The sequence below is a fragment of the Ambystoma mexicanum genome, chromosome 7q, assembly GCF_040938575.1.
Source record: "Ambystoma mexicanum isolate Mex_15411 chromosome 7q, UKY_AmexF1_1, whole genome shotgun sequence".
Lineage (NCBI taxonomy): Eukaryota > Metazoa > Chordata > Amphibia > Caudata > Ambystomatidae > Ambystoma > Ambystoma mexicanum.
In genome coordinates, this window is record NC_090941.1 from 28,907,151 (window position 1) to 28,933,399 (window position 26,249).

Here is a 26,249-nt window from a genome sequence, read left to right on the forward strand (position 1 = left end):
GGCCATGAGCACATGGAGGTGTTTTTTTCCCCCAACATTTACACAAGTGGGTGTTGGTGCGCACCCTGTCCTCGGAACTCCTGGGTGGCCTCCCCTCCCCCAACCCCTGCACGACCATTTTTGATTTTTGACTTTTGATTTGTCTTTACAATGTATTGCCTTGTGTGGCTCCCGTGGGCATCCACTGTATTCCTGCTGGGCACATGCAGGCTTGTCCTGAGTTTGGGTTAGATGCTTGGGTTTGTGAGACACACACCCCTCCTGCTTCCCATTTCCATGGGCTTGCAAAGGGTGTGCCCAAGTGACAGTGACTTACACGGTGATGTTGGACTCCCATGAGCTGTGAGGGCAGTCTGTAGCCATACTGTGTATACATTCCTAGTGGATATTGTCGTTGAATTGTACACTGCATGGTGTATTGCTATGTGCTTGTGCATCCATGTCTTTCGCATAATTTGCAGGTTAATTCCTCATGTCTTCACAAGGCCGTCTACTTTGGAGATGGAGTTCAGGTTGTAAGCAGTGCACTTAGACATTTGCGTGGCAGCAGCACTGTACAGTTGGAAGTGGCCGATGTGCTGGCATGATCAGGTTGTAAGACTACCACTACTTTAACTTAGTACTGTCATGTTTATGCTATGTTTGAGGTTGTGTAGCTGCATTGTATTGTTGGTAAGTATTTGGTCATGTGTGTTGTTAGTTCTACATTACTGGGACCATATTGTGTGTGGGCAGTTTCCATTAGGGACACTGTACTTTGACACTTGTGTCATGTTTTGTGGATTGCTTGGTTTGCTCTCAAATAGCATGACATGCCATGGTGTGTTGGGTGGCAGTGCTGGGGAGGGGTTGGGTGACATGGCACTGTTGTCATGTTGTATTTTGCAAGGGGGTAATGATTTTAGCAGCATAGAAGTGTGTCTTTTGATGACACAGCATTGGTGGTGTTTGTGTAGGTAGGGGTGCACACAATGTAACACTTCCAGGTGACCAATCTCAGGCTGGTATGGTTGTGACAGTTGACTGTCCCTTATGTCATCATCATTGATTGTCAGATGGTATGTGCCAGGGCTGTGTGCACTCCACAGGGGTGTGATTTTAGGTGAAGTAATTAGCCACCAGCTGCGTACGGGCTGCCTCACCCAGTGCCTTTTCCCCTCCCATGCGCAGCGGGCGTGCATGTGGTTGGGGATGTGGGGGCACCACCATGTCCACGGGCAGGCCCCGGCGTGTTGCAACGTTGTGCAGAACACATGCTGCCACTATGATCCTGCACACTACTGGGGGAGCGTATGACAGCTGCCCGCCAGAGCGGTCAAGGGAACGAAAGCGTGACTTGAGCACTCCGAATGTGCACTCCACTCTGCCTCGGGTTGCAATGTGGGTTGTGTTGTATCTTACCTCGGGTGGCGTGGTGGGGTTCCGAATTGGCGTCATCATGTGGGTGCTCAGAGGGTAGGCACTGTCCCCTGGGGATGTGGTGATGGGTATCATTAGTGGGGTTGTGACATTGCTCAGTATCTGACATGCATGCATGTGCTGTGGCATTTGTACTCACCGAGCAGCCATGTATTGCCATGCCGCCCAGCTTCTAGGTCCCGGTTTAGGGTTGACATTCTGTAAATGAAACTGTCGTGGGTGGACCCTGGATAGTTGGCATATACTGAGGTGATGATTCCCTTGGCATCACATACTACCTGGACGTTGATGGAATGCCAGTGCTTGCGGTTTCTATAGATGTGCTCTGATGCCCTGGGGGGACCTAGAGCCACATGGGTGCAGTCAATTGCACCTAGTACTTTGCTGAAGTCTGCCATCCCATAAAAATCCTGGACGACAGCCTGCCTTTCTGCAGGTGTTCTGGGCAGGTATATGTGCCTGTGGACTGATGGGCGTGCAGTCATGATGGCCAAGACCTGGTGTAGGCAGCGTGAATGCGTGGCCTGTGACACCCCCCCACTATAGCAGTTGTCCGCTGAAATGATCCAGTGGCCAAGACGTGCAGTACATTGAGGACCTTATGCAGGGGGCTGAGTGCTTGGGAGCACAGGGTGTGTGATGTGAGGTCATCCTCTCACTCACTGACAAGGTCGAGTATTATGTGAGGTGGAAACCTGTACCTCCCATACACCTGGTCATCAGGCATCCAAAAAGGCTGGTTCTGGGTGTAAAAATTCTGGGCCTGACTATCCTCCTCCTCCTCCTGCGGTATCCCATGACCACTGCTGCTAGGAACGGTATATTCATCCTGGCGTCTGTGCTTGTTTGTTGTTTGAGTGCACTTTTATGCTGCGCGGGTCCACGTACGCCTGCTTCCTGCTGGCGTACGTGTTTCCTGATTAGCGCGTCTTTTTTGGCGCACGCCTTAGCCCCGTTCGATTCCATGAATACATGTTTTGAACGTGCGTGTGGGCGTTCCGCGCACTTGCCTCCTGTACTTCCCCCGTGATGCCCACATTTTCACGAGTTGTTCCCCATTCCGCGTGTCACGTCCCCTGTTCCTCCTACTTTTGTTGTGTGCGCCGCGCTATGTGCGATTTCACTGTGCGCGTAGCGCACGCTGTTTGGAGATGTGTGTGCCAGCGTGCGCCATGCAGAATTTTGGCGCACTTCCTGAGATTTACACGCGTACTGACTTCCATGAATCGGTGTGCGCGGGTTTCGCTGCGATTTTCACACTGGCACTGCGATTCGCACGCTTTCGCACGCTTGCGCTGAAAATTTCAGCGCACATTAATTCCATGAATCCGCCTGGTAGTTTGTTTAGAAGGCTGGTGTTAGGCGGAAACCTGTGCAGTTCCCTCTGGGACCATTGCAAAAGATTTAGGACCACAGGTGTTTGGCAGTAAACCCACTTGGTAGCAGTCTGTACCACACAGATTCACTTGGTAGCTGTGGCTGAGCAGTCAGACTTCCCTCAAGAAGAGTTAGGCAGTATGTGGAGTATACAATATAGGGCAATCTACACAGTAGAACAAGCAAACACGGAACAAGGCTTCGGTGTAAAGATATAAAGGTATTTATTTATAACGACACATCTATAGAAACACTCTGGCACTAATACGGCAAACAACTACAATCACAATTACTATGCGAAGAAAAGATCAATCCCCCTAACAAAAGTTCGACAAGTCTAGGTTCACCGGCATCACTTATTTGCAGACAGAGGTGTATGCTTTAACCTAGATGGCACTCTAGTATTCGTTAGGTCGGGAGAGAAAAATAAGGCAGGTTATGAAATCAACTCGGTACCAATACTTTACGGACAAATGCAAGGCAAGTAAGGCAGGGTCTACTGCAGATCACAAAGTTCAGAGGCCAGGCCCACTCGGAGAGAGGCAAGGCGATATGTCCCAAAAAGTGTCTCAGTGGAAATGCGCTTCGATTCTTTATCGCAAATTGTTGTGGAAAGTTGGACCAGTTCAGAAAAGAAAGTTAAAGAAAGCTTGGGGGCGACCTAATGGAAAGGCGAGGATTAAGACACCTCACTCTATCCGGCAGAAAGGGAAGCCAGGCGGACACGGTACCTTGTTTGTGGAGAGACGGCTCCGGCGGGGGCAGTTGTTCCTGGTGGTGGATGCACGTCGGGTCTTTGCCAAGAGAAGAGATGATCTCGTCGTCGAAGGAAAGTTGAAGATCGTTGCACCACCAGGGAAGAGACCAGCCGCAGAGTGCTCCGTCACAAGGCACCACCTTTTGGTCGTGGTACAGGGGTAGTGGCTATCCGGTTGCCGAGGTGCTCTGCACGGGCAATTCGACCACTGCGTCCTGGAGCGAAGAAAAAGCAAAGGTGACTGGTTGTTCCCACCAGTCAGGGGAAGAGACTCTCCGGCAGGGAGATCTCTGTCGTCGGGAAGTGGTGAGTCGGTTCAGCAAGGCTCCACCGGAGGTGTCGTCATTGCAGGTCGGCTCAGCTTTACCCTCGTCGGATTCTTAGGTCCTGTGGCGACTTCTGAAGATCCAGTCCCAAAAGCCCTGCTTTTATGCAGAAAACCCCCATTCATTCAGCCTAGCTGTCAATCAAAACATGCTAAGTGGTGAGCGGGGAGGCTCACCACTTGGGCCAATCACACCAGAGTGCGACCGGAGTTGGCAAGGCAACTCAGTCCAGGGTGCCTAAACCCCCTCCCACACCCCTGTGGTAACCCAGACAGAATGGCACCACTTTGGAGGGTCTCTGTACAGAAGCCCGCCAAAAGTGGAACAAAGGGCTCAACCTTTGGTTTAGGAGTCACAGAGACGAACACAGACGCCATTTTAAAAACCGACTTCTGGCAGAAAATACCATCCGATAAACTTATTTAAGATAAGTAAACGGTGTTAGAGACTAACGGGAAAAAGGGTATTAATCTCCAACAATGGGAAGAATCCCATAGGGTTATATTCAGGGTCGAACATAACAAGTAGTTTCCACTGCCACCAGCCAAAACTCGACGAGGGGGGACGGGACAGTGCCCCCTCGAATAACAGACCCAGGAGTAATCGAATAACCCCTACTAGCACGTCCACAATAGGATGGTTTGTACTAGTTCTGTTAGTAAATTTAGGTCTAGTAAATCCAATGGTGACTTTACATGCCCGGGGAGACAGTAGTCAGTCCCTGGGTATGGAGTCTATGATGGAGGTCCGCTAGGACGCCCCAGTGTTACGGCACGGAGGGTGCGGTGTTACACACATAGAAAAACATATGAGACCCTATGGAGTAAAAGACCCCATAGCCCATAGAACACATTGACATTCAACGGAATTACACACATTCATGTCCAAGAGTTGGAGAAAAAGAGTCTCACTCTTGGCAGGATGGAAAAAACAAACTCCAGAAATCCAGCAAAGCTGCTGGGGGACTCACTAGGTTGGGAAATTCAGCCTAAACAGAGAATTCTCCCTAACAGCAGGTGAAGTTTGCCAGAATATGCATCTAGGTTTGTAAGGGGATGGGTTGACAGGAAATGTACTGATAATAGAGACATATTTATTTTACAAAGGAAACTCATTCAGCTTTTATATTACAGGTGGACAACGAGGGACCTATGTGGCTCAGAAAATTGGCCAACTTTATAAGCAGAGAGAAGTCACCAAGGAATCCAATGATAAGCCCTGTTTGATTACCCATCTGCGTTAAATCTACAAAAGACGCCCCCACCCTTGTGTTCCCTTGCTAAAGTGTCCACCCGTTGACATTTAAAGGACATACAGCTAATGCTCTATGGGAAAAGAGACACTCAAAAGTGGAAGAACTGGCCTATGAAAATAAAGGGCCTGCGAACTTGCTGCAAAACAGATCAAAAAAGAGGACGGTCACAGACAGCCTGCAGATGCCAAACCGGGATGAGTCGGGTGGAAGATTTAACTGTGAAAAGAAGAAATGAACATTGTGCATGTGAAAAGATGTATGGGTAAGACAATTGGAGTAAGGAATGATGTTGTTGGGTGGGAGTAGCAGAAAACATGTGGATGATGAGCCACGATACGGCTAAAATGTATGCAGATGATGGGCTTTTGGGTTACCTCAAGTAGTGACTATCAAAAAAGGCATAGTTGCTGTGAAATTATCTGAGGCATATAGTTAGCTTAAAGTAAACTGGGGAATGGAGGTAGGGCTAAAGAAAGTAAATAAATGAAGTTTTAGGTACACATACATGTTTAGATTAAGAGAGTATAATTTGTTAGTACTGACATTGTAGAAATGTGCTAGGATATCTCTCAGATTAAAGTAAATTACCTGTAGAAAAGGGTGATTAGGTCAAAAATGTGTAGGTACATGAGAATTGAGGAGGGTGGACATGGGTGTGGTTGTAAGTATTGAGTAAATAGCTAAATACTGTACAAATGGGGGAGTGTAAAGGAATGACTATCCCCCCTAAAACTGAATGTATTGGAGATAGACCCACTCCACCTCATACCGAACATAGTTAACTTGGTGGGGTGATTATTTACTCTAAATGGCGTAAAAATTTGAATTATAGTGCTTTATAGGACAACACTTTAAAGGATGATTTTGTTATGGAGTCAGAACAACATAAACAGTAGAGGATGTGTCAGGTAGTAAATGTTATGATATATTATCAAAGAATCTAAATCTAAATTAGCGCAGGTACCAGGTTGTAGGCAAATTTGGGAAGGTCAGGTATTTCGCAATCAGGGCAGCCATTTTAGGTTTTGTGATGAGATCAGGCACTTTAAAATGGATACTTGATTGAGCTGACAAAATGGTCGCTTTTTGCTAACTCACTCTGACCTCAATGGATAGTTTTTTTTAATGAAGGGTTCATCCAGGGGACAAGGGAGGGGGCTAGCAGTAAGCAGAACCAGTTTACACTAGGCTTGAGTGGCAGATGGGCCAGTCGAGTGGCAGAGAGGTCAGCCAATCGCAAAGTAGTAACAGAAACAGCTCTTTGATCATGCCGTATTAGTTAACGAATCAGAGATAAGAAGGGGTTCTCTTTGTGACCAAACCATCAGCCCACCTCCCTAGGACTGTATATAAGTATGGGTAAACTTAGTAATTTGAACAGAGTTCCTGAGGTGTCCAAGATGTGTATCTCCTGCTGGAAGAAAATAAAGTGATGACTTCTGAAACCTGTGTCAGTCTCCTGCTTTCTCCAGTGCCTCTTCTTGATCCTAAGAGATGTCAAGGCCTAGCAGATGGGGTGTTGACACCCCTGTGTAGAGTCTCTTGCATATGCAGTCACAAGATCAGGCATTGGTTGACATTGGCAGCACAATCTTCAAAGAAGGTATGATTTATGTAGGACTTTCACATCTATGTACACTCGAAGTACTATTTCTTGTCAATGTGGATGCAAAAAAGTCAAGTCTGACATTCCTTGCATCCTAGAGTAGAACAGAACCTGTTCCTCAAAAAGGTACAGTTTTAAAAAGAAAAAGAATGCAAACAGAACGTATAAGAGATCTCCCAAAAGTGCCACCAAAGAAACAAAAAACAAATGCTACTCCATCAAGCAGGACAACTACAAAACCATCTAGTGCAAACACAACAGCACATCCATCAGCAGATATAAAGAAAAATATGTTTTCTAAAAAAACAAGTGGAGGTCCAGTAAATGACACAGAGACAGAACTCTTTGGTCCATTTAAATTTTCCAACACAACCAGTGTAAATTGCTATGCAATCAATCTTGTGTTCCAATTGCCACCAATTGTTCAAAACATTTACTTGAACGGCTCATACCAGTTTTGTTTGCAAATGCTGCTCCTTCATTGAAATGCCACAAATAATCCTGACAACGCTTACAGTGTCTCAGGAATAAGGCATGAATTGGACTACTGTACAGGAATGGTAAAATTCACCATAAACACACAGGAATATCCACAGGAATTTCTAATGTACTTACTGCAAGTACTGGAAACCAAACACATACCTATAAATGAAATCTTCCATATTTCATACAACTAGAAACATGCATGCACTCTATGCAACCATGTTTCACAAGATCACATCCCTAATGAACGATTTGTGTAAGTATCTACACCAAATTCACATAGCCACTATCTGATACTAATGCTTTTAAGGTACAACACAGATGGTACCAAAAACAACTGAAAGCTACTAGCTTCACACAGGGGAAAGCATCTCTTGGCAACAAAACCTTCACAGCAGTAGGCATAATCTACCACACTGGTGCCACAACCACTGAAGAAAACTATACAGCATACATTTAAAAAAAGATGTGGTTGGTTTGAATGCAACAACATTTCCGTTACTGTAAAACAGAGATTACAAGCAAATTTAATAAATGTCTATTTAATATTTCTTAAACCTAAATTTAGTCACTGACCTGTGAAACTATCAACAGTTAGTGCACTTTAAACATTCCCTTAAGTATTGCACACTTCAAACAAACATACTGTGAAAGTTAAACTCACATAAATGTATTATGTTTTTTAATGCTACATAGATTCCTTTTCCCAATGACCCAGTGATTGTGCAAACAGAAACAAGAACTGTGCAGAACACACAGTAATGTTGTATCAAACATAGTACTTAGAATGTACTGATTATGAGGGTCTACAAAGTTTAGTCACTGACCTGTAGAACTATCAACAGTTAGAATATGCCAACATGTATCTAACTACATCCATAGTTATGCAATGCGTCTTTTGAATAGGAACATAGTTAGAATGCACCAAAAGGTATCATACTGCTTCAAAAAATACCCTTCAAAACTCTAAAACTATCAACAGTAGAATACGCTAACTGGTATCTAACTGTATCCATAATACTGCAATGCTACTTTGAATACCAAAATAGTTAGAATATGCCAACAGGTATTTTACTGCTTCAATAAATACCCTTCAGAACTATAAAAATATCAACAGTTAGAATACACCATCTGGTATATAACTACTTCAGAAATACCTTCATTGCACATCATTGCAAATACACCATTACGATTCTTTCTACTGCAACACTGCTTGTAACAACAAATACACTTATTTTTGCACTTTAAACTTCCCCTTAAGTACTGCACACTTCAAACAAACATACTGTGAAACCTAAACTCACATGAATGTAGTAGGTTTTTTTAATCCTGTATGGATTTTTTTCCCAATGACCCAACAATTATGCAAACAGAAACAGCAACTGTGCAGAACACACAGTCATGTTGTTTCTAACATAATACATAGAATTGGCTAATTATGAGGGTCTAAAAAGTACATGAATATGAGAGATTGTAAACAGTGAGGAGTTGTCGGTATCCTGCCTAACATATTATACTGTGTTTTTTTCACAGATAAAGAAGCATATATTTCTCCTTCATTACCATGTGAAACAAACTCAAACTGTAGCCCCAGTGGTACAGCAATCATAAGTACTATTTGCACTTCAATTGTATTATGTCACCATGTTACGAATATTGTGTACTGCCCATAAACTATGTTTAATCACTATACACATATTATTATAATGCTTGTATCCAGTGGCCAGATTCAATTTGTATACAAATATTATTATAATGATTGCGGCTAGTGGCCAGATTCTTGGGTGCATGGCTGTATTATGATGTGGTGTTTCTGCCAGTGGGCAGATTCTTGGGTGCATGGCCTGGGTGCATCTCAGATCTTCAGGAACATATATGCTTATTTGTGCATTAAAGGGTTGATAAAAAGCAGTTTTTGGATAGCATATAACTTTGGTGCTACTCAATGAAACGACATTCTATACCTGATTCTGAATGATTTTGCAAAGTTTGGTGTGATTCTGCCAAGAGGGGGCAAAATTAGAGAGGGGTCTCAATATATTGTAAAGGCTTAAACATGTGGTACCATTTGACGAATCTGCAGAAATGTTTGAAAAAGGATTTGAGATCTAGCTATAAATGATTTTGCAAAATTTGGTGGGATTTTGTTAAGATGGGGCGACATTAGAGGGGGTCTCAACATTTTTAGATGGCTTACAACTTTGTTGCCGTTTGACGAATGTCGATACAAGTCTTCAGAAAGATTAGAGACACAACCTTGAATGCAAAGTCTAAGTAGAAAGTTATGTGACTATTGTATGTAAGTACATTTTGACACTTTTAAAACAATTCAACATGTGTGGATTTCCAGCAAACTTGTGTAAGGAGTATTGGCAAAGACCTGAAAGCATGGTTCTGCAATAGTGCCCATTTTAAAAATTGTTCACAAGTGTCATAATGCAGGTACAACCAATAGTGAAATACCTTTGGTGACTGAGGGATAAAGTGGCCATGTCCACCAGGGACCGGCTATGTGGTAAAGATTTTCAAAATTGGGATAGGTTTGAAAGGGGAAAAAAAATCCTTGCGGTAACATGGTCATAGGGTTCTCTCTTCGCCATCTGCAGGCCGCCATGAAAGGGTAGAGAGGCTCTGTATGGGGCCCCACCTTCCCTTTCCACAGTGGCCCTCTCGGAAAAGGATTTTCCTTCCTACAGTGGGACGCTGCAGGTGTCCCTGTGTATGAAGAAAATCTATTTTATTAGCACCCCGGGTTACCGCTTTCGCAACCTGAGGTGCTAATGGCCTGCATCCCCCATTACAGGGGCTGGAATGGGGAATATCTGTGTGGAGCCCTTGTTATCTGCCCTCGCTTTGCTTGGGCCGAAAACTTGGGTTGGCGGGCCGTTATCCCCCATTCCAGTACCTCGAACGGTGGATGAATGCCACATTATTCCCATTAGCATAACACAAAATGCTAATCGAAATGTTGAAAACCTTATTGAGTCTAGGTACTTTACTGAGAAATGTAAAGTAGATGGAGTCTATAAGATTATTCTTTTTAGGTGAAAAGTGGTTTCTAAAGGAACCTTTTTGTGTTAATTTTTGATTTCTCTTTTTGTTTGCAGGAGTGGTTAGAACATAAGGTGCAGAGGGAAATGAGGCAAGAGGCACCAAGCAATAATATGGAGGGGCAGGTGGACAGGGGAAGATGTTGCGTATGTGTTACATCTAAGGTAGGGGGCAGTGTTTCTCATGCTCCTTGCTTACAGCTTCAAAAGCACTTCAAACCTGTTCCCCTCAGCAGAGTGTTGTGTTGCAGTATATACAGAGGATTGTAGTCTTTGAAATATATGCATCAACAAACAGCTTCTTTTATTGCTTGCAATGTAGCTGGTGGGATTTTGTGTCCCACATAAGTAGGCTGTGTGGTTACAGTATTGGTTTAGGAAGATAGGTGGAGGAAGACAGCCTAGTACTTGCTAAGAAAGGCACAGCCTTTCTGAGAGCATTGCAGTGGGTGGAGTGTGGCGGTGCATGGAGGTGGTCCCATAGAAGTACTGTCCCGGCAGTCAGCATCTGAGTACAACTTAATATCAAAAACCTTTTGAAAAAATAACAAAAACAAACTAGGAAGCACAAGACAAAGGACAAAGGTATAGGAAGAAGAAAGGTACAAATTGAATGGATAAATCAAGGTACTGCTTTTAAAAGTTCCTGAAGGCTCACAAGAAATTTCACCCACCAAGAGATGAAAAGCATGACAGAAAACATGAAAAAGATGTTTGGGAGAGAAGTATAACCGCACTGCCATTACGTGATATAACCAAGATAAAAGAGTTTACCGCACATGTTGGTACACCCAAGCTCAATGATGTGTTCATGCCTAATATATTGACCAATCAGTATGCCCATCGAGGAGTCGCGCCTGCACAAGGCAATAGCTGCATCAGTGGAAGTACCAACAAACTTCAAAAGTGACTTTGTGCCTGTTTTTAACAGCCAATCAGATTATGGGCTGCGGTACCCTTCTTGCCAGGTCAGCGGACGAGCCATTGACACACTGTGATTTATTGACGTGACTATGCCAATGCCATTTGAAGAAAATCATGCATGCAAAATACCATATAGGACATTAAGCTCCTTCAACGCCGCTACACATCTTCGTGCCGAAGCATCAGCCAATCATATCACATGCTGCGGCTCCGTGCCTACACATGATTCTTATTTGCATCAACCACTGGTCCAATCACACATTACTACGTATTGACGTAGCTATGCCCATGCCGTATGAGGTAATCCACACATGTAAAAGTGCCCAATAAGGGCAACACGGCAGTGTGTAGCCATTAATAATCATCAGTGTTATGCAGATGACACCCAGCTCTCTTTCTGGCTTCACTCAGCCGCCTGTTCTCCTTCTTCTAATACCATACTGTCTGGCCGCAATTCAGGAATGGGGCACCATCAAGGATCTCTGCCTTAATGCCAGTATGACTGAGATTCTCCTCATCAAAACACCAGCTCCCTCCTTTCCTCTCGCTCTCTCTGGCCACCCACTCTGGGCCCTCCTCCTGCTCCTACCTGTGAGGCTAACAGCCTTGGGGTCATCTTCGACTCCACATCTCTGATGTCTCTAAGAAGTCAATCTATCAGCTGAACCTTATAAGAGTTATTCTTCCTTTCATCACTTTCCCCCAGAAGCTCACTGTCTCCAGAGCTATGGTTCTCTTTAGGCTGGACTACTTCTAAATCTGCCTGCCTCTACTCTTTGACCTCTACAACTTATCCTGAACAGGCTGCAAGGCTTGTCCTTGCCCTCAAGCCCAGGGATCGTATTTCTCCTGCTCTGAAATCTCTTCACTGGTTCCCTGTGGCGGCAAGGATCAAGTTCAAGACCCTTTGCATCATCCACAATGCTTTCTGGGGGCTGCGACCACACTACCTCCAATTCTCTCTTCCTAAACATCTCCCTTCTTGAGCTCTCCACTCATTCACCTCCAACTCTCTGAGGGTCAGTCACTGTCACAAGATGAGAGTTGGGGGCAGATCTCTTTCTTTGGCCTCTGGTTCCGGAAACAACTCAAGAACTTCCTTTATCGCTTCTGCTTTCTCTTATCCTCTCCCCGACTGCTTCATGCACTGGCAACCATCTGAACCTGGGCCCAGGCTCCTGCATGTCCAGTTGCCCTTTGCACTGCATCTTGGTTCCCTCAGGCCTTGTGGTCCGTATCTGCAACCATACAGTCCCCTCGATCTCCTTTTTTGAGCCACACACTGGCTGCACTTATTGAGAGACCTGCATTTAGCCACCCACTGACTGCATTTTGATTTACCTGCACTTCTCCCTCCTCCCACGGCACTTCTCCCCTTCCTCTTCCCTGCACTTGCGCAATCTGAATGACACAAGGTCTAGTAAGATCGTTGTTTTCTCCACACCTTTTACCCCTCCTAGCAACACTTACAGTGTACAAGCAAGTTATAATTGCCATATCATATCATATCATATTATAGATATTACTAGAAATTAAAACTAGGAATAGTTTTCCTGCAAACAGAGAAAGACTGCAGATATCATGCCTGGTTTGAAAACTGTGTGACTGATCAGAGACAGTTGGCTGTTTTGGTTACTGGATTTTTGTGAGAAACAAAATATTAACATGGACCTTGGTTTGAGAGATTTTACAATTAAATTGTTTGGATTAGGGGGAGTTCATTGGTTTAAAGTTTTTCCGAAAATGTTCAGTCTGAAAAGTACAAGGCACCCAGACATCATACTAATTCATTGTGGAGACAACGATTTGGGGAATGTACAAGGTGTGACCCTTACTTTAATGATGAAACAAGATTTGGAAAAACTACTTTTCCTCATAAAGGGCCTCATTATGATTGTGGCAGCAAGGCAACAATGGCGCTGGTAGTGCTACCGGCGCTGTTTTTACCATACTGCCACATTACGAGGTCTGCTCGCGGGTGCCGCTCTGCATGCCTGGTCAGACAGCCGTGCAGAGCGGCACCCGCAAGCAGAACCGGATGGTAGCAACGGTACCCTTATGAACGGTACCGCTGCTACCTTCCTCCCCATTCCCATTGATCCCTATGGGGGCTCAAATGGGAATGGGGACTTACCGGCTCTGGCTCCTGAGCAAGGGGAATTACCAGGCCCACCAAGGTTGGAATGGCCCAGTAATTCCCCTTTTGCGGGACCTGGAGCCAGACCCGAATTTGGGGGTAGTTTGGAGGTAGCAATGCCGGCATGCCTACCTCCAACGTCGTAATGAGGCCCAATGTCTTTATCTTTTCCAAACTGACTCAGAGGCAAAAATGGAGATGGACCACCAAATGTAATAGTAACATTGAAAAATCATGGAGAAATGTTAATAAAGTAGTTTCAGCATTCATGAGAGACCACAACCAACTATGGATTTCAAACAACAACATACAGTCGACATGGCCAATTCCTATAGACATGATGGAGAACACCTAACCGATGAAGGAAATACAATGTTCCTTCATAACATTAAAACAGTATTCCAAATGTGCACAAATATTACACTAAGTGTACCCCAAAACAGTCCTTTGATGAACTTGTTATCACATATAAATACACAAATACAAAAAATAATACCCATAAAATTATTTTAATGTAACCACGGTTAAAGTTAATTGATTTTTTTTAACTGCAGTACAAAATGTTAGTTAAGGGGGGGTTCACTACATTTCATTTTATACTACAATAGAAGTTAAAAGATCAATACAGTAAAAGACTCTTCATGTAGTTATGTAAGGTAGATGAAGATTAAAAAAGCAGAGTATAATACATGCCATGTCGCTGGTGGGCCTCGACGGCTAGGCGGAGCACACCTGGAGCCTGTTAACATCCTTGGACCAACCTATCCTGACTATATGCCCTCCCCCTGATCACCCAGACATTGCTGGCTCACACCGCCCACCTAGAGCAACTGGATATTATCCCTGATGCTGGGTATTCGGGTGCTAAAACGCCACTGTGCGGCTGGCCCATCTCTTTGGGTTCCGGATTGGCTCTCGGGTCATCGCCCCGCGGCCCGCCCACTCTGGGTCCTGAATGAGGACACCCTGGAATCTACGGTGTTGAGAACCTCTTTCTTTACGACTGCTGCGTTGGGACTGAAAACCATTGCTGCTCCTCCACCCTTCTCATTTGACTTGAGTCTCCACAGCGCCATTTCGACATAGGCAGTCCTCTCTATACAGAACAACAGACACCTGGTCATACTGCACTATCCTCCCAGGATGATGTCCAATAGATCCCGGGAGCCAACAAGGTTGGGGCCATGGACAAATTTACTAAAGCGGCACCTAGACCTGACCAAGTGCAGCCCCATCCTGACCACGAGGGGGAGGAAATGACAGTTGGAACACCAGTCCCCGATTTCATCAGCATGATGGAGTCCATGGCGAAGAACTTTGCGCCATTCCACGAAAAGCTGGATAATATAAATGCCAACATGGCCTCGCTCAGGACCAAACTAGACCAGCAGTGAAACTTGTATTGTGGAGTCTGAGACCAGAATCGGGGCTAACGAGGATGATATACACACCTTGCAGGGCACAGTGGCCGACCTGGTCCGCGACATCCAGGCAAAATGCGATGATTTAGAATCCAGATCATGCAGGAAAGATATCCGCATTATTGGGGGTCTGGAAAATGCACTCAAAGGAGAAATGGAACTGGCAACCGAAAATCTCCTCAAAGACCTGCTGAACAACCCGGAACTCTCCCCTTTCTTCACAGTTGAGCGTGCCCACCGCGCATTACTCCCACATCCAAAATCTGGCTACTTCCCAGATCTATCATTGCTAAAATGCTAGGCTACAGACAGAGACCACATACTCCGCCTGGCACGCGAGAAAGTGGAGTTTAGGCTTGACTCGCAGGTTATTAGGATCTAGAGTGCACCAATAGCGGCAGTTCTGTCAAGAAGATGCTTTGAGAGAAAAATGCTGCTTATGCAATGCTTATCCCGGCATGCTTGAAATTCATCTACCAAAATAAACTGTACTTCTTCACGGTTCCAGATGAGGCAATGACATTTATAGAGGCGCATATCCCCCCTCCTGACCATCGACCCGACCTCATGGAAAATGACTAGGTGCCTGTGGCCTCCTAGGCACTGCTTAAATGCTCTGTTGTTTAACTGTGTGCTCTCCAGCCGATTAAACGGTGGGCGCCCTACGGGTCCACGCGCCACTAGATTTGTTCAGAACACCACGCCTGGGCTGTGTCTACTGGCTATGCAGTGGAGCTGCACCACCGGCTATTGTAAATCGTGGGGGCATTTGCTCTCACCACACGAATGTTGCTGCTTAGCGCCCGGACTAGCAGGGTAATAAATAGAAATTCACACAAAAGTGGCGCACGCGGCTGGCGCACAGTGTCCCTGTGCGATACACTGCGCCATCCGCGTGCGAAAAAATCCTTTTCCTCGCACAGCGTATTCATGGATTTTAGCCTCCGAAACCAGCCGTGGCGCAGAGTGGCGCAGCGACCCTGCAGTAGCGCCAGTTACGCCCCCAAGAACGCCCTCGCGCAAGGAAAAGCCTTCAAAATTCCCAAATCATCGCAAAGGGCTGCGCTAACCCTGGACCAGTTCACAGGGCTGCTAAACAGCAAACGCCAAGCGGGGAACGTGTATTTCAGTGGTTCGCGGGAAGTTTCACACGTGATTGTCCTGGGTACGTGTACATCAGGGGTGCGTGGGAAGTAACACACGCGATTCCATCAGGGCACATGTATTCCAGGGGTGCGTGGGAAGTATCACACGCAAAAACAGCAGGGTACGTGCATTTCAGGGGTGTGCGGGAAGTATCAAACGCGATTCCATCAGGGTACGTGTATTCCAGGGGTGCGCGGGAAGTATCACTCGCAAAAGCAGCAGGTTACGTGTATTCCAGGGGTGCACGGCAAGTATCACACGCAAAAGCAGCAGGGTACGTGTATTTCAGGGGTGCGTGGGAAGTAACACACGCGATTCCATCAGGGCACGTGTATTCCAGGGATGCGCGTGAAGTATCACACGCAAAAACAGCAGGGTACGTGCATTTCAGGGGTGCGCGGGAAGTATCACACGCGATTCCATCAGGGTACGTGGCAGCCGGGTACGTGTATTCCAGGGGTGCGCGGGACGTATCACACGCAAAAGCAGCAGGGTACATGTATTTCACGGGTGCGCAGGAAGTATCACACGCGATTCCATCAGGGTACGTGTATTCCAGGGGTGCGCGGGAAGTATCACATGCAAAAGCAGCAGGGTACATGTATTCCAGGGGTGCGCGGGAAGTATCACACGCAAAAGCAGCAGGGTACGTGTATTTCAGGGGTGCGCAGGAAGTATCACACGCGATTCCATCAGGGTACGTGTATTCCAGGGGTGCGCGGGGAGCACAACACGTGAATTGCACGTGTGGGTCCTCCCAGGTGTTCCCTCTACACCCTCCACGGCCCCTGCAGGCGGCCCACACCACAGGGGCCTATCCTGCACATGTCCCGCAGGCAGCCCATCCACCATGCCCATGCCCCCCAGCCAACCCACATGTCACCTTGCACTACTGCCCACCAACGCATGTCCCCCTGCACCCCCAGCCCCCAGGGGCACCCTCCACCAGGCCCCACCCATGTCCAACTCATGTCTCCCTGCACCCACACCCCCCAGCATCCCGGGGCACCCTCCACCAGGCCCCCACCCATGTCTCCCACCACCCCCACCCCCCAGCATCCAGGGGCAGCCTCCACCAGGCCCCCACTCATGTCTCCCTTCACCCCCACCCCCAGCAGTGCAGGGGCAGCCTCCACCAGGCCCCCACTCATGTCCAACTCATGTCTCCCTGTACCCCCACCCCCCAGCATCCAGGGGCAGCCTCCACCAGGCCCCCACCCATGTCTCCCACCACCCCCAACCCCCAGCAGTGCAGGGGCAGCCTCCACCAGGCCCCCACTCATGTCTGCCACCACCCCCACCCCCCAGCAGTGCAGGGCACCCTCCACCAGGCCCCCACTCATGTCCAACTCATGTCTCCCTGCACCCCCACCCCCCAGCATCCAGGGGCAGCCTCCACCAGGCCCCCACTCATGTCCAACTCATGGCTCCCTGCACCCCCACCCCCCAGCATCCAGGGGCAGCCTCCACGAGGCCCCCACTCATGTCTCCCTGCACCCCCAACCCCCAGCAGTGCATGGCAGCCTCCACCAGGCGCCCACTCATGTTTCCCTGCACCCCCAACCCCCAGCAGTGCAGAGGCACCCTCCACCAGGCCTTCACACATGTCCCCCTGCACCCCCACCCTCCAGCAGTGCAGGGGCAGCCTCCACCAGGCCCCCACTCATGTCCCCCAGCACCCCCACCCCCCAGCAGTGCAGGGCAACTGCCAGCAGGCCCCCACTCATGGCCCCTTGCACCCCCACCCCCAGCAGTGCAGGGCACCTGCCAGCAGACCCCCACTCATGTCCCCTTGCACCCCCACCCCCCAGCAGTGTAGGGCACCTGCCAGCAGGCCCCCACTCATGTCCCCCAGCACCCCCACCCCCCAGCAGTGCAGGGCAGCCTCCACCAGGCCCCCACTCATGTCTCCCTGCACCCCCAAGCCCCAGCAGTGCAGGGGCACCCTCCACCAGGCCCTCACACATGTCCCCCTGCACCCCCACCCCCCAGCAGTGCAGGGGCAGCCTCCACCAGGCCCCCACTCATGTCCCCCAGCACCCCCACCCCCCAGCAGTGCAGGGGCAGCCTCCACCAGGCCCCCACTCATGTCTCCCTGCACCCCCATACCCCAGCAATGCAGGGGCACCCTCCACCAGGCCCCCACTCATGTCCAACTCATGTCTCCCTGCACACACACCCCCCAGCATCCAGGGGCAGCCTCCACCAGGCCCACACCCATGGCTCCCACCACCCCCACCCCCCAGCATTGCAGGGCAGCCTCCACCAGGCCACCACTCATGTCTCCCTGCACCCCCAACCCCCAGCATCCAGGGGCAGCCTCCACCAGGCCCCCACTCATGTCTCCCACCACCCACACCCCCGAGCAGTGCAGGGGCAGCCTCCACCAGGCCCCCACTCATGTCTCCCTGCACCCACAACCCCCAGCAGTACAGGGCAGCCTCCACCAGGCCCCCACTCATGTCTCCCATCACCCCCACCCCCCAGCATCCAGGAGCACCCTCCACCAGGCCCCCACTCATGTCTCCCATAACCCCCACCACCCAGCAGTGCAGGGCACCCTCCACCAGGCCCCCGCTCATGTCCAACTCATGTCTCCCTGCACCCCCACCCCCTAGCAGTGCATGGGCACCGTCCACCAGGCCCCCACTCATGTCTCCCTGCACCCCCACCCCCCAGCAGTGCAGGGGCACCCTCCACCAGGCCCCCACTAATGTCCCCCAGCACCCCCACCCCTCAGCATCCAGGGGCAGCCTCCACCAGTCCCCCACTCATGTCTCCCACCACCCCCAACCCCCAGCAGTGCAGGGCACCCTCCACCAGGCCCCCACCCATGTCTCCCACCACCCCCACCCCCCAGCATCCAGGGGCAGCCTCCACCAGGCCCCCACTCATGTCTCCCTTCACCCCCACCCCCAGCAGTGCAGGGGCAGCCTCCACCAGGCCCCCACTCATGTCCAACTCATGTCTCCCTGTACCCCCACCCCCCAGCATCCAGGGGCAGCCTCCACCAGGCCCCCACCCATGTCTCCCACCACCCCCAACCCCCAGCAGTGCAGGGGCAGCCTCCACCAGGCCCCCACTCATGTCTGCCACCACCCCCACCCCCCAGCAGTGCAGGGCACCCTCCACCAGGCCCCCACTCATGTCCAACTCATGTCTCCCTGCACCCCCACCCCCCAGCATCCAGGGGCAGCCTCCACCAGGCCCCCACTCATGTCCAACTCATGGCTCCCTGCACCCCCACCCCCCAGCATCCAGGGGCAGCCTCCACGAGGCCCCCACTCATGTCTCCCTGCACCCCCAACCCCCAGCAGTGCATGGCAGCCTCCACCAGGCGCCCACTCATGTTTCCCTGCACCCCCAACCCCCAGCAGTGCAGAGGCACCCTCCACCAGGCCTTCACACATGTCCCCCTGCACCCCCACCCTCCAGCAGTGCAGGGGCAGCCTCCACCAGGCCCCCACTCATGTCCCCCAGCACCCCCACCCCCCAGCAGTGCAGGGCAACTGCCAGCAGGCCCCCACTCATGGCCCCTTGCACCCCCACCCCCAGCAGTGCAGGGCACCTGCCAGCAGACCCCCACTCATGTCCCCTTGCACCCCCACCCCCCAGCAGTGTAGGGCACCTGCCAGCAGGCCCCCACTCATGTCCCCCAGCACCCCCACCCCCCAGCAGTGCAGGGCAGCCTCCACCAGGCCCCCACTCATGTCTCCCTGCACCCCCAAGCCCCAGCAGTGCAGGGGCACCCTCCACCAGGCCCTCACACATGTCCCCCTGCACCCCCACCCCCCAGCAGTGCAGGGGCAGCCTCCACCAGGCCCCCACTCATGTCCCCCAGCACCCCCACCCCCCAGCAGTGCAGGGGCAGCCTCCACCAGGCCCCCACTCATGTCTCCCTGCACCCCCATACCCCAGCAATGCAGGGGCACCCTCCACCAGGCCCCCACTCATGTCCAACTCATGTCTCCCTGCACACACACCCCCCAGCATCCAGGGGCAGCCTCCACCAGGCCCACACCCATGGCTCCCACCACCCCCACCCCCCAGCATTGCAGGGCAGCCTCCACCAGGCCACCACTCATGTCTCCCTGCACCCCCAACCCCCAGCATCCAGGGGCAGCCTCCACCAGGCCCCCACTCATGTCTCCCACCACCCACACCCCCGAGCAGTGCAGGGGCAGCCTCCACCAGGCCCCCACTCATGTCTCCCTGCACCCACAACCCCCAGCAGTACAGGGCAGCCTCCACCAGGCCCCCACTCATGTCTCCCATCACCCCCACCCCCCAGCATCCAGGAGCACCCTCCACCAGGCCCCCACTCATGTCTCCCATAACCCCCACCACCCAGCAGTGCAGGGCACCCTCCACCAGGCCCCCGCTCATGTCCAACTCATGTCTCCCTGCACCCCCACCCCCTAGCAGTGCATGGGCACCGTCCACCAGGCCCCCACTCATGTCTCCCTGCACCCCCACCCCCCAGCAGTGCAGGGGCACCCTCCACCAGGCCCCCACTAATGTCCCCCAGCACCCCCACCCCTCAGCATCCAGGGGCAGCCTCCACCAGTCCCCCACTCATGTCTCCCACCACCCCCAACCCCCAGCAGTGCAGGGCACCCTCCACCAGGCCCCCACTCATGTCCAACTCATGTCTCCCTGCACCCCACCCCCCAGCATCCAGTGGCAGCCTCCACCAGGCCCCCACCCAGGTCTCCCACCACCCCCAACCCCCAGCAGTGCAGGGCACCCTCCAATAGGCCCCCACTCATGTCCAACTCATGTCTCCCTGCACCCCCACCCTCCAGCATCCCAGGGCACCGTCCACCAGGCCCCCACTCATGTCTTCCTACACCCCCACCCCCCAGCATCCAGGGGAAGCCTCCACCAAGTCCCCACTCTTGTCTCCCATCACCCCCAACCCCCAGCATCCAGGGGCAGCCTCCACCAGGCCCTCACTCATGTCTCCCATCACCCCCACCCCCCAGCATCCAGGGGCACCCTCCACGAGGCCCCCACCCATGTCTCCCACCACCCACAACCCCCAGCAGTGCAGGGCACCCTCCACCAGGCCCCCACTCATGTCCAACTCATGTCTCCCTGCACCCCCACCCCCCAGCATCCCGGGGCACCCTCCACCAGGCCCCCATCCATGTCTCCCACCACCCCCACCCCCCAGCATCCAGGGGCAGCCTCCACCAGGCCCCCACTCATGTCTCCCATCACCCCCAACCCCCAGCATCCAGGGGCAGCCTCCACCAGGCCCCCACTCATGTCTCCCATCACCCCCACCCCCCAGCAGTGCAGGGCACCCTCCACCAGGCCCCCACACATGTCCAACTTATGTCTCCCTGCACCCCCACCCCCCAGCAGTGCAGGGGCAGCCTCCACCAGGCCCCCACCCATGTCTCCCTGCACCCCTAACCCCCAGCAGTGCAGGGCAGCCTCCGCCAGGCCCCCACTCATGTCCAACTCATTTCTCCCTGCACCCCCACCCCCCAGCAGTGCAGGGGCAGCCTCCACCAGGACCTCACCCATGTCTCCCTGCACCCCCAACCCCCAGCAGTGCAGGGCAGCCTCCACCAAGCCCCCATTCATGTCTCCCTGCACCCCCAACCACCAGCAGTGCAGGGCAGCCTCCACCAGGCCCCCACTCATGTCTCCCACCACCCCCACCCCCCAGCAGTGCAGGGGCAGCCTCCACCAGGCCCCCACTCATGTCCAACTCATGTCTCCCTGCACCCCCACCCCTCAGCATCCCGGGGCACACTCCACCAGGCCCCCACCCATGTCTCCCACCACCCCCACCCCCCAGCATCCAGGGGCAGCCTCCACCAGGTCCCCACTCATGTCTCCCATCACTCCCACCCCCCAGCATCCAGGGGCAGCCTCCACCAGGCCCCCACTCATGTCTCCCATCACCCCCACCCCCCAGCAGTGAAGGGCAGCCTCCACCAGGCCCACACTCATGTCCAACTCATGTCTCCCTGTACCCCCACCCCCCAGCAGTGCAGGGGCACCCTCCACCAGGCCCCCACTCATGTCTCCCTGCACCCCCACCCCCCAGCAGTGCAGGGGCACCCTCCACCAGGCCCCCACTCATGTCCCCCAGCACCCCCACCCCTCAGCATCCAGGGGCACCCTCCACCAGGCCCCCACTCATGTCCCCCAGCACCCCCACCCCCCAGCATCCAGGGGCAGCCTCCACCAGGCCCCCACTCATTTCTCCCATCACCCCCACCCCCAGCAGTGCAGGGCAGCCTCCACCAGGCCCCCACTCATGTCCAACTCATGTCTCCCTGCACCCCCACCCCCCAGCAGTGCAGGGCACCCTCCACTAGGCCCCCACTCATGTCCAACTCATGTCTCCCTCCACCCCCACCCCCCAGCAGTGCAGGGCAGCCTCCACCAGGCCCCCACCCATGTCTACCTGCACCCCCAACCCCCAGCAGTGCAGGGCAACCTCCACCAGGCCCCCACTCGTGTCTAACTCATGTCTCCCTGCACCCCCACGCCCCCAGCATCCCCGGGAACCCTCCACCAGGCCCCCACTCATGTCTCCCTGCACCCCCACCCCCCAGCAGTGCAGGGGCACCCTCCACCAGGCCCCCACTCATGTCCAACTCATGTCTCCCTGCACCCCCACCCCCCAGCAGTGCAGGGGCAGCCTCCACCAGGCCCCCACTCATGTCTCCCTGCACCCCCGTCCCCCAGCAGTGCAGGGCAGCCTCCACCAGGCCCCCACTCATGTCTACCATCACCCCCACCCCCCAGCAGTGCAGGGGCAGCCTCCACCAGGCCCCCACTCATGTCCCCCAGCCAAAATGTCACCACAATCTAGATCCCTGGCCCTTATGGTCAGCCTCCAAATGCCAAACACCCACCTGAGTATTGCATCCACCCACTTAGAAATGGCAAAAACATGATAGAACCCCAATTGCAAGTTTGGAAATGAACACATGTCCCTCACATACACCCAATGGGTGTCAGTGAATGTCAAAACCCATATCATGATATGCATGAAACCAATGAGATGATACTACACATTGAAGTTTGAAGAAAAAATATGTATTAAAAGCAACATAAATTGAATCAAAAATAAACAAACAATAATGGAAATTAACAAAAAATAAACCAGCAGGTCCGTGAAATAATGCAAAACCACAAATCATAATCCAAAGGAAAGGTGTCCAAAGTCACAGTCCACAAAAGTAAATCCAATGGAAAATTAAAATCGAAAACCATTGCTCCATGGGGAAATCATAAAAAAAAATGAAAATCCAAAAGTCAACTATATACAGATAAACAATCCAGGGTCCATGATCCCAACCGAAGAAATGAAACCTATCTAATAACACTACCTAAAAAAAAAAAACGATGTACAAAAATCTAGCCCATTGTCCAAAAGGTCCAAAAAAAATGCAAAACCAAAGGAAACCTAACACTAACTACAGAACTATTTACAAGGGCAGCGGGCTAGTCCGACGGCTCACTTCGGGATGTTCCGGGCCAGGGCATCATCGAACTCCTGCTCAATGTCCCGGAGGCGGTCCTCCTCCATGGCCCCGAGGGTTCGCAGGGCCTTCCACATGTTCACCCCAAACTCCCTGCGGATTGCCTCGAGACACTCGGCCCGCCTCAGGGCCCACCGCATGGAGTTCTACGCCCTGACCATCGTGAGCCGTGCCTCTTCCGCCTGCTGCCGCTCCGCATCTATGGCGTGGCCCAACCGCTGCTACAGAGAAGACACTTCCCGTCCTGGGTCCTCCTCCCCTCCGGCCGATGCCTGCCCCTCCGATGTCGACGGCCCCGAGCCATCATGGCTCCCACCATGTTGCAGCTTCTGCTGTGCCTCTGCCTGTGCACTGCCTCCTGCTGCCTGCACATCCTCCGCTGGCTGGGGTGCAGTCGTTGATATGGCCACCCCTGCTGGACGTCTGACTCCCGACTGTGGCAGGGATGCCTCCTCCACCAGCCTGGCTGCACCATCAGAGGCAGCTCCACAGGGCACCCAGGTGACTGATGGGTGGGAAGATTGCACGGAGGACGACTGGCGCATAGGGGGTTCAGTTGAGGAGGGGGTCGCAGCAAGCCCCATCAAACGGAGGAATCCGGCCTGGGTGACCTGTCCCAGTAGGCAGACGCGGTCAACGAGCCATTCGAGATGACGTGCAGTCTCCTCATGAAAAGACTGCAGGTCACCTCGCATGACCCGTTGACGCAACGCCACACCAGTCAGGACAGGCTCAACCCGGACCCGGATAGCCACGTCCGCAGGCAGAGGAAGGCCAGTTGTCGTGAGCTCATCCCCTGCTTGAAACCGGGTCTGTACGTAGGCATCTCTGCTGGTGCAAGATGATGCAGTGACAGGATCAGGGACAGGATTGCACACAGGCACCTCTGCGGCGACCTGTGCTGCCTCCTGTCCCTGTTCCTGCACTGCACCACTAGCACCAGTGGAATCCCCACCTCCAGACCCTGTCTCTGTTGCTTGCACGGCCTCCTCCTCCACCAAACCCCTACCAACCTGGATGACTCCGTGCCATCTTCCCCCGTTGGGCCCTGTGGGGTCCCAGCTGCCCCTTATGCTGCCGAGGAGTCCAACTCCAACCTCTGCCTCTTGGACCTCCCCCCGGCAGCTGCGGCCTGGGATGCGGCACCGGACTCCTCACTCCCCGACGAGATCACAAACTCGGAGGCGAGCCGGGCCTTGCGTCTCCGGCTGGTGGTGAGATCCCCGCGGCTGTGCTCCACAGCACCTTCTCCGCCCTCTTCATCAGTTGACGCTGCAGACAGGGAGAAATATAACACAGGCATCAGGGCACTGTACAATGGACACATACACAAATGACAGTTGCACATGAGTGGCATTGGCAAACCTCAGACATGGCATCACAATTGGCAACACACATGTCATTTCAACTTGCACACATGAGCCATACCACAGCCACATCGCAACTGCCAGCACCATCCATACACATACAACAGCATGAGCAGGCAAAGGTGAGCCAGACATCACATGCAACACAGGGAGTGCACTACACATGCACGCACACCACCACACTTGCATGCATGTGTACACCCCAGCCAACTGTCGCATTGTTCAGATGGGCATCCATGTCACATCTGCCAATCAAGCTTCCACATCCCGCTGTCACATGCATCCAGGTTGCATCACTGTTGCACCCTTGTCAAATACACACACATGCAAATGTACACAGTGCTGATACATGCAGCTGAAAACAACATGCATGCGTGACTTCACGAACATGCCTACTTACATACACATTCATCCAAACATGTGTGCCCACACAACTGCATTTGGCATGCAAGCCTACACACAAAAGCACCATCCATGTCTCACACATGACAGCCCTCGCATGTGTTAGCCTCACGGCCCTGTACACCCCCCCATACTCTGCCCCATACAAACAGATGTGCAACCGGCACACTACTGGCACATCACCACACGCACAGCTTACAATCATGATGCATGTACACTTACCGCTCGACTCCAGACGGGTCTGCCTCTCAAGGACCTGGACGTGGAGCACTAGGGATATGCATTCCAGGACCCTCATCTGATCTTCCGACAAGTGGTCCCGGCGCCCCTTAGCATCCGCTGCCTTCAAGAGGCGCCGGGCCTTGTTCAGGGTCCTGGACCTGAAGTCATCCCAGCGCTTCTTGACATGTTGGAAGTCGCAGACTGCCACCCCCTCCGCGTTGATAGCAGTCATGATGTCCGTCCAGATCCGAGTCCGTCCTTCCTTGTCGGCGTGCACACTTCCGAAGAGGGCATCATACTGCCCCAGGACTTGCTCCACCAGGACACCAACTTCCCTGTCACTGAAGCTGGTGCCCCTCTGCCTCTCTGGCCGGGGGTTGTCAGTGGTGCCAGATGTTGCAGTGCCCGACATGACAACCCCAGAGGCAGGAGTGGGTGGGCAACTGGGTCCTGGGGCTGGGCTGTGGAGCGATGGAATCCCAGTCGGGAGTTTTCGGTTCCAGCAGGGGTGGTCACAGCAACAGCACCCCTGGCTGATGTGCAGGCAGCAAATGGCAGGGCACATGTGCAGCAGGCAGTCAGGCAGCAGCAGATGGCAGGTGGGAGCGTGCTCGGGGCTCTGGGGGGCAGTAAATCGTCTTTCTGGGCAGGAGCGTGGTCTTCCGTGTGCTTACGCGTGGCCAGCTTGATACGGAGTGATTCGGCACGTGAAAATCCTGCACGTCTGCGTGTAATTGGAGGAAAGGCCCTTAGCGCGTAAGCGCGTCTGCACGCATACGCGATTTCATTGGCCCAAAGTCCCCCATGCGCAGCTATGACGTCACAGGCATGGCCGTAGAGAATGGC